This window comes from Octopus bimaculoides, chromosome 19 (assembly GCF_046866305.1).
Source record: "Octopus bimaculoides isolate indiv1 chromosome 19, ASM4686630v1, whole genome shotgun sequence".
Taxonomy (NCBI): Eukaryota; Metazoa; Mollusca; class Cephalopoda; order Octopoda; family Octopodidae; genus Octopus; species Octopus bimaculoides.
The window spans coordinates 48992467-48999499 of NC_142946.1; the positions used below are offsets into that span (position 1 = coordinate 48992467).

At 37.7% G+C, this 7033-nt stretch overlaps 1 non-coding gene across 1 annotated transcript; it reads right to left on the reverse strand.

The window, feature by feature from the left end:
* Nucleotides 1-1775: 1775 nt before the first annotated feature.
* Nucleotides 1776-1885, reverse strand: LOC128250189 (U6 spliceosomal RNA). Its single transcript, XR_008266289.1, has one exon. It is a non-coding gene; the product is annotated as a U6 spliceosomal RNA (small nuclear RNA).
* Between the last annotated feature and the right edge of the window lie 5148 nt (nt 1886-7033).

The following is a 7033-nucleotide window of genomic DNA, read 5'->3' on the forward strand; positions in this document are numbered from 1 at the left end:
ATCTTCTTTCTCTCTTCCAACAAGAGACATTTTATCATCATCAGCATCATAATTATTACGCCGGGCAAAATGCTTAGCGGCATTTCATCTGTCTTTATGTTCTGCAGAGGTTGATTTTCCCTTTCATCCTTTCAGGGTCGATAAAATAAATACCAGCTGAATACTTGTTGCTGGCCTGTACCAACATTTGAAACCATTATTATTATTATTATTTGGGGTTGATGTTACTTTTGTATAACTTGGTTTAATCTTTTAATCTATATGAAGTAACTTCCCATTGAGGAGTTGAACATACAATTTTCCCATCAGGCAAAATGAAAAAGGCATTGCTCCGGAAGATGGAGAGGGAGATGTGCTGGAACAGCCATTCTGATTTACTGGGCTCAGTTTAGCAGACAGACATCTCCACCCTGATAGCAAGTTTGCTTCCCAACCACATTTGCTGGGAAGTGGTCCGGGGGGGGGGGGGGGGGTCGAGAACACTGGAGGTCTCCACTACCACAGGTTCAACCATAAACCTATCAGAGAGTGACTGATACCTTGTCAGTTTGCTTTTCTCAGCCTGACAAGCAGCCGAGCTTGGGCTGGTGGCTGAACATACCATGTTGCTTCTGGAGAAGGTAAATATCAGTCAATTAATGAACTCTTTTCTTCTATGACAGAAAGAGCAGTCAATCTCTGTAATGTGAGTGACACTTATTACTCATACCACATACATAACCACCACCACCACACACATACGAGAGGTGCTGAAAAGTTCCTGGCTTTAAGGGTATCATGAAAAGCCTGGCTGGAGGCCCAACGTTCCAAATTCTTTTACAGGGCTTAGAAAAACTATAAGACCACTGCAATACGTATGAGAATTTGAGAGGGGAACACATTGAATAAAATCATAATTAACTGATCCTCCTGTATTATCGTTTACCCAAAGCCAGGAACTTTTCAGCACCACCTCATATGCATGCACTGTGGAAAGAAGAAAAGCAATGTTGGCCTTGACAAGATTCAAATTTTGAACATAAAAAGAACGGGGTAGATACTGTGTGGCTTTTGGTCACACAAGTAACTGGTTTGACAACTTAAGAGGTTCTATTGTTAACTTCATGTGCATATTTATTGACTAGAGGTGGAAACCAAGTGCATATCATTCTTTGTCTTCTGAGAAAGTACATAAACATACACATGTACCTCCATGAATTTATTAGTGACATGCCCATACAGCTAATGATAGTAACTGGAATTTCAGCAAGGCACTTACATCATACAGTCGTGTGAATATCTAGAATGTGGAGAGATATCATCATCATCATCATTTCAATGTCTATTTTATTGAATTTATTGAGGCAACTTTTCCATGGCCAGATACCCTTCCTGTTGCCAACCGTTACCAGTTTCCAAACAAGTTAATATTTTCCTATGGCCAGACATGTTTTTACAGAATATTGGAAAAGAATGACATTCATCTATAACAACTGCGTAATGTCAAAACAAAAGATACAAACATACATATTGTTATAAATGAATGTCATCCGTTTCCAATATTCTGCAAAAACATGTCTGGAGATGTAGGGGACTCTGAATAGAAGTAGTATCTTTGATATCAGGCAGCGGTCCCTTGCCTGGGACACGACCTGCTGTCTATATTAATTTTATATATACATTGGACACTAAAAATCTTGCTTGCGATTAGATTTTGGGATCAATCTGATACCAGACAAGGATTCTGGATTATTGTGATATTTTCTTTGTTTTTTTGGGGGGGATCAATTATATATATATATATATATATCCTATCTTCTACTTGTTTCAGTCATTAGACTGTGGCCATGCTGGGGCTATGCTAATCTTCTTTGTATCATTCCAATTTTAGAATATGTACAGACACTTGCTGGCCTTGTGCCAAAATTTGAAAACAAGAAGGAATAATTTTATTAATTTTTTTCTTTAACATGTTGCATAAAATATCGCTAATATTTTGACAAAATATTAGGATGTGTGACAAAATAGCTTGTTCTCAATGAATTCATTTACCAGTTACTATCTTTAACAACCCAAGGCCTCAATATGGTTGCATGACCTGCTAGAAATAACAGCAATACTACTCTCAAATTGTACCTTGTTGTAATCAAGGAAAGGACCAAATAGACTATGCCCTTACACACCCCTGAAAAGATAAGATGCTGATGCTCACAGCTTTGATCATAGACCTGTTCAATCAGGGTGGACCACCCACCAAGGCATTTCCCACAATAATTACACACCAATTAACACAAGAAACTAATGAATGAATGTGGTTCAAAATAAAAATGAAATCTCAAAAGCCATAATATTTTAAACATGAAATAAATAAATAAATAAATAAATATACATAAAATTTGACTTTTTGAAATTGTTTTTATTTGTTTATAAGTCAGTTATATATGTGTGTGTTTGTATGCATATACAATTAATTTTCTTGAAATTTATATCTCTATACAATCCACATGTATGTGCATGTGTGTGTTTACATTGGTGTGATGTCACATGCTATATATGTTTATGACACGTGTATGCTGTGTATCTATATAAAAGTGTTGTAACTTGTGGCACAAATGAACACACATACAGAAGTATGTCAATGCATACATAGATGTACACAGTTGTTAACATATATAATAACAGAGAAAGTATAAGTATATGCATAAATTTATGTAAAATTATACACAAGCAATAAACCCACATTCAAATGCATACATGCATGAATGATCCCCTCTTCATATATATATATATATATATATATATCATCATCATAATCATCGTTTAACATCCACTTTCCATGCTGGCATGGGTGGGAATATATATATATATATATATATATATATATATATATATATATATATATGCATATATGGGTACAGGACGTCACAAAATGTAAACAACATGAAATATGAAAATAATGTTGGGTAAGCAAAGAACGAGAGAAACAATGGAAAACAAGACAAGTAAAATAAAAAAAATGACCCTTCACCAGTTGTCGGTTGTCCTTCTACTCTTTATTTCAAGCAATGAATGGACCATTGCGCCTCCACACAATGTTCAATTAACACATCATGGAATTAACCTTGATAATCAAGGTTTTTGTGAGGTATGTATGTATGTATTTATTTATTTATTTATTCTTTTACTTGTTTCAGTTATTGTGACTGCAGCCATGCTGAGGCACCACCATTAGTCGAACAATTCGACCTCAGGACTTATTCTTTGTAAGCCTAGTACTTAATCTAGTGGTCTCTTTTGCTGAACTGCTAAGTTATGGGGGATGCAAACACACTAACATCGGTTGTCAAGCGATGGTGTGTGTTGGTGGTGGTGGGGGGGGGGGGCAAACACAGACACACAAACATATACATATATGACAGGCTTCTTTCAGTTTCTGTCTACCAAATCCACTCACAAGGCCTAGGTCAGCCCGAGGCTATAGCAGAAGACACTTGCCCAAGGTGCCATGCAGCGGGACTGAAGCCAGAACCATGTGGATGGTAAGCAAGCGACTTACCACACAGCCAATCCTGACACCTGTAGCTACTTACCACACAGACACTCCTGCGCCTGTAGCTACTTAACACACAGACACTCCTGCGCTTATATATATATATATATATATATATATATATATAAAACAAAAAAATGGAACAAGAATGTAACAGGCAACAACAAAACATCCGGCAGTTAGACGATACAAAGAAGGACAGGAAAAAACAAGCCTTTTATTGTCATTTGAGTTCCAGGTCATACTGTAGTTTCAGCTGGTGTTATATATATATATATATATATATATATATATATATACAGAGAGAGAGAGGAGGAATATGACTTAGTAGTTAACATGTTGGACTCATGATCATTAGATTGTAGTTTTAATTCCTGAAGTGGGTGATGCATTGTGTTCTTGAGTAAAACACTTCATTTCATGTTGCTCCAATCCACTCAGCAGGCAAAAATGAGTAATCATATATCTGTCGCAGCTGGTCTTACCAATCGGTCTCATGCTAGGAATACAACTGAGTGTTAGGTAACAATCTGATCACATAACCTTACACTCATCGGGGTTAGCTGATATGGAAAGGAATAACCTTGATGTGTGTAAGTTTATATAACCGGATTGTTACCTAACAATGTATTGTATTCCTAGTGTGAAGCCAATTGGTAAGATCAGCCATGATTGATATATAATACTGTACATTTCAGCTAATATACCCACTCTAGTGACAGATATATGAGTGCATCTTTTCCCTGACTTATGGACTCTTAGATGACTCACGTATGTTTATATATATATATATATATAAAAGGCAGACTGTATGATGCATGCGTACGAACAGCCATGCTACATGGCAGTGAAATATGGGCTGTAACTGCTGAGGACATACGTAAGCTCGCAAGGAATGAAGCCAGTATGCTCCGTTGAATGTGTAATGTCAATGTGAATACCCGTCAGAGTGTAAGTATCTTGAGAGAAAAGCTGAACATTAGAAGCATCAGTTGTGGTGTGCAAGAGAGACGATTGCGCTGGTATGGACATGTGGTGAGAATGGATGAGGATAGCTGCGCGAAAAAGTGCCACACCCTAACAGTTGAGGGAACCCGTGGAAGAGGTAGGCCCAGGAAGACCTGGGCTGAGGTGGTGAGGCAAGACCTTCGTACATTGGGCCTCACCGAGGCGATGACTACTGACCGAGACCTTTGGAAATGTGCTGTGCGTGAGAAGACCCGGCAAGCCAAGTAAGATCGTTGCCAGTGCCCCTGGACTGGCTCTTGTGCGGGTGGCACATGAGATGCATCATTTTGAGCGTGGCCGTTGCCAGTACCGCCTGACTGGCTCCCGTAGGATTTTCGAGTGAGATCGTTGCCAGTGCCCCTGGACTGGCTTGTGCAGGTGGCACATAAAAGACACCATTTCGAGCGTGGCCGTTTTTGTGCGGGTGACACGTAAAAGCACCCACTACACTCTCTGAGTGGTTGGCGTTAGGAAGGGCATCCAGCTGTAGAAACTCTGCCAAATTAGATTGGAGCCTGGTGTTGCCATCCGGTTTCACCAGTCCTCAGTCAAATCGTCCAACCCATGCTAGCATGGAAAGCGGACGTTAAACGATGGTGATGATGATGATGATGATATATATCTTGTGCGTACAGTTAGATGTACGACTAATGTATAGATCTCTGTAAGAGAATGAAATAAACCGTTCCCCTGCTGATCCATAGCCATTAGGCTTCCAAATGCACTTGGAACATCCAATGCTGAGTTCCAAATAAATGTAACAGAGAAACATATGTAGGAGCTAATAATTTACACTTGCGTTTATCTTAATTTTCCACGTTACATACATATAACATCCAGTACAATTTTGTAGGCATATATATTTTTAATTACCAATGTAATAACCTCATTGACTATATATAATTGGCGTATATAACAATTAATATAATTTTATTGACACTAGAAGGGTTTGCCTGTTTTGCAGTGCCCTTCCCACCATAAAAGATTAGCCAAAATCATTTATAGAATTTAGAAAAATATCCCAACAAACAAAGGTAAGCTTTGAAAGAATTAATACATTATTGCCAGGAATGCAGTACAGAGGAATCTAAAGACGCAGTCTTCAGCAATATGAATGCCTGCTAGTATGGACGAACCATTCTGGTGTTGGATTTTTTCTTTTTTCAACAGGCATGGCTGTGTGCTACCTGACAACATCGTTCCAGATTTAGTCCCACTGCATGGCACCTTGAGCAAGTGTCTTCTTCTATAGCCTTGGGCTGACCAAAGTGTTGTGTGTTTGCTGTCTCTGTGTCTGTCCTCCATCACAGCTTGACAACCAGTGTTGGTGTGTTTACATCCCCACAACTTTGTAGTTCAACAAAAGAGACTGATAGAATGAGTTACAAGTTTTAAAAAAAATAAGTACTGGGATCAATTTGTTTGACTAAAAATTCTTCAAGGTGGTGCCCCAGCGTGGCCACAGTCTAATGACTGAAACAAGTAAAAGATAAAAGGTAAAAGATTTCTTTAAATAATGATATCAACATCAAATCAAATATTGCTGAAGTAAAACTTACATTTGTGTTTTTCATAACAGAGATTATTTCAAACATTGATTTGATTACCTCACGTAATTCCCCCATGTCACCCAATAACTCTGCTAAACATTTTGCGTTTGCTAAGGCTGATATGAGCAGACTGATAATTCATAGCTCATGTAATCCCCCATCTCACCCAGTGACTCTGCTAAACATTTTGTGTTTGTTAAGGCTGATGTGAGTGAAATGATGAATCATTGCTATAAAAAAACAATGAAGATAATGAAAAGCTGAGATAAAAGATTTTACGCAGTCAACAAGATAAGCTTGTAAAGATATCTTTTATATTTTACTTGGTTCAGTCATTTGACTGTGGCCATGCTAGGGCACTACCTTGAAGAATTTTTATTTGAACAAATCACCCTAGTACATTTTTCTTTTTTAAAGCCTGGTACTTATTCTAGCAGTCTTTTTGCTGAATCAATAAGTTATGAAGGCGTAAATACACCAACAGCTGTTGTCAAGCAGTGATGAAAGACAAAAACACAGGCACAAAGACACACACACACACGTGTGTGTGTATGTATACAATGAGCTTCTTTCAGTTTTTCCTCTACTAAATCTATTCACAAGGCTTTGGTCAGCCCAAGGCTACACTACAAGACACTTGCTCAAGATGCCATCAAGTGGGACTGAACCCAGAACCATGTGGTTGGGAAGCAAGCTCCTTACTACACAGCCAATAGTTTTTATTTAAAACTTTTTTCAAGAAATTGTTTAAGTCAAATATTTCCTGATATACCATTACATGCATTATTAATGCCTTATGACTAGCAAAAAAAAAAAAAAAAAGGAAAGAAAAAGTAAAGTAGAGTAAAAGAAAATTAATAAATTCAAATAATAAAATGAAATGAACTTATTTGAAAAGGCCAATGAAGTTGTTACCCATGTTACCAAACCCAAAAGATATGAAAAA